Raw genomic sequence first — 3,308 nt, forward strand, 5'->3', positions numbered from 1 at the left:
AAGAAACTTTGAAAATATGCTTTGAATATAATAAAATATTTTTTATTATGATAAGAGAATAATAATTGAAACGATATCTCCTATTCAAAGAAATTATTTAAATTTTTTAAAAACTTCATTTCTAGAGATAGATAACCATTAATCTATCAGATAGATGTTATCAAATTCCTGGTGATTGATAAGATATAAGAATTGTACATTTTTGAAAATAAGAATATAAGATATAATATAAAATACACATTAAGATCTTGATCTATATAAAGATTACAATGACTTTTCAATCATTGTTTCAATTTTCAATACAATAATAAGATAACAAATTGCACAACTTAACGACTTAATAGAGCAAAAAAAAAGTGGTCACAGCATTTAAAGTTAAATTTTTCAAACCAACCAAATTATCATCACGATAAAACACGTTTATATACCTGCCAAGTTTCATAAAAGTGGAACGCTGTAAATGGAACAATGACATGTTTTCCTTCCACATTTCGGCCTTTTCCATTTTCCACATCCCGCAAAAACGAGTTCCATGCCGTGTCGTTGAAGAAAAGCTCCATTGTGGAGTGTTTACGAGTGACCTTGGTGGATGGTGTGTAGATGATAGCGAATGTCTCGTCCGCGCCTGCCAAACCTCTCTCCATAGTCTCGTCGAATAATGGACCACCAGGACGGCGTTTCAACCACGGAGACGTGCAATTAGCAACAATGCGGGAAACCCCCCATAGGGAAAGCCTCTGCTAGCCGACGACCTTTTCAACCCGCATAAATCTCTTCTGAGACTCTCAGCCTCTTCTTCTTCTTCTTTGGTGTCCCCTTGATTCCTATACTCTTACATCCATTGCATTCGAATTCCTTACCACCTATCGACTCTGTTTTGCCAACATAGTGGTATTTAGGAATTGTTAGGTTCGAAGAAAAGCTTCTTTTTCCCCCTCGATATTTATACTTTTACACACTAATATTTAGAAAAGTTTCTTCTCTTCTTCTTTCTCCTCTTCTATTCCTATGTTATGTTGAAAATCTCTCTATCGACTTTGTTTTGCCAACATAACGGTATTTAGCAATTGTTAGGTTCGAAGAAAAGTTTCTTTTTCCCCCCTCGATATTTATACTTTTACACGTTGTAGTATTTAGAAAAGCTTCAGACTCTTTTCTTCTTTCTTTTCTCCTCTCGTATATTATATTGAAAATTTCTACCACTTATCAGCCCTGTTTTGCCAGCATAGTGATATTTAGGTATTGTTAGGTTCGAAGAAAAGCTTCTTTTTCCTTTTTCGATATTTATACTTTTACACACTGTAATATTTAAAAAAGCTTCACACTCTTCTCTTCTTCTTTCTCCTTCTGTATATCTTCATATTATGTTGAAAATTTTTCTATCAACTCTATTTTGCCAGCATAGTGATATTTAGGAATTGTTAGGTTCGAAGAAAAGCTTTCTTATATTTGTACTTGTACATGCTGTAATATTTAGAAAAGCTCCACACTCTTTTCTTCTTCTTCCTCCTCTCGTGTATTCCTATATTGAAAATCTCTCCATCAGCTCTGTTTTGCCAGCATAGTAGTATTTAGGAATTGTTAGGTTCAAAGAAAAGCTTTCTTATATTTGTACTTTTATATGCTATAATATTTAAAATAGCTCCACACTCTTTTCTTCTTCTTTCTCCTCTCATGTATTTCTATATTATATTGAAAATCTCTACCACTTATTAGCTCTTGTTTTGCCAGCATAGTAATATTTAGAAATTGTTAGGTTCGAAGAAAAGCTTTCTTATATTTGTACTTTTACATGCTGTAATATTTAAAAAAGCTCTACACTTTTTTCTTCTTCTTCCTTCTCTCGTGTATTCCTATATTGAAAATCTCTCCATCAGTTCTGTTTTGCCAGCATAGTGGTATTTAGGAATTGTTAGGTTCGAAGAAAAGCTTTCTTATATTTGTACTTGTACACGCTGTAATATTTAGAGATATTGTTTGATTTTCTTCGAAGGAAAGCTTCATACTTTTCCCTTCTTCTTTCTCCTCTCGTGTATTCCTATGTTATGTTGAAAATCTCTCTACCACTTATCGGCTCTGTTTTGCCAGCATAGTGGTATTTAGGAATCGCGATTCGAAGAAAAGTTTCACAAGCCAGATCTTCCTCGGCCCCACGGGCCTCGAGATGTCGAGTGTTGAGAGATGCTGTGCGTGCAAGGGGTCTGAACGTTACGCGTACCATCTGTTAAGAGAATTAGTGGATCGCTTGACCCGGCTCGAATCGGCGAAACCTTCGTCTCCTTTTCGAGTCTCCCCGTTTAACCCTTCGTTCGTATTCGTCTCGCGAGTCGAGAATCACGAAATTCACGCGCGGGAAGAGCATCGAGAAGCTTGATTCGTGGAGGATTCGTTCGTAATTTTTTGGAAAAATTGAGTAAAGTTATTGATTCAATTTTATTATTAATTGGAAAAGATATATTATTTTTCAAATTGGAACTATTCCCAAATTCAAAAGAACCTTGCTTACTTTTTGTCAACACATTAATTAACAATTGATTAAAAAAAAAATTATTTTCTGTTAGAAAAGAAGAAGTGATCTGTATTTTTATTATATTAAATTATTAAATATTAAAGAAAAAAATATATAAAATGCAAAATACGTACAAATAACGAATGAAAATATTAATTCAAGTAAACATTTCCAATACACATATTGAATCTTCCATTCTTCTATTCTTGAAAATTAATTATAACTAATATCAATCAGATCAATCGTAACAGTTTCTAATTCGAAAACTGCGAAAAACAAGCCGCTCTTTCCCTGCAACAATCTTAATTAATTACACAACTTTTTTTCGAAAAAAAAAAAAAAAAAAGATTCTCACTTCCGGCCGCAGGCCAATGTCACAAGAGCGATTTCGTAACGAGCCCGCTCGCGAGCGTATCGCGCCTTTATACTTCTACTTCCCGGTTGCGTTTAATGGCAAAGTGGTTAAGTGACTCCTCTCGGTTTTCAGACGATCTCCTCCTCCCTTTCTCCTTCGTACCATCCTTCTCCCGTCCACGCTGCTGCTGCTGGCTTTTTTCTTTCTTTTCTTCCTTTTTTTTTTCTTTTTTCTTCAAGTTTCGCGTGAAAGAAGGAAGCAGTGGGGAGGAAGGGGAGCGAGTGTGGAGTGAAGAGAGAAAAAGCTGTGGGGAAGGGCGATCCTTCGTGTGTGGTCCTCGTGGAGTCCTCGGTCAACTCGGAGCCGAGGTGTCGCGTTGTGTGTGGTATGCCACGGTGTCTTGCATCGCGCCGTCCCACGTGAACCGCCATAAGCATCGAGCAG

The sequence above is a fragment of the Apis dorsata genome, unplaced genomic scaffold (assembly GCF_000469605.1).
Source record: "Apis dorsata unplaced genomic scaffold, Apis dorsata 1.3 scaffold_89, whole genome shotgun sequence".
NCBI lineage: Eukaryota > Metazoa > Arthropoda > Insecta > Hymenoptera > Apidae > Apis > Apis dorsata.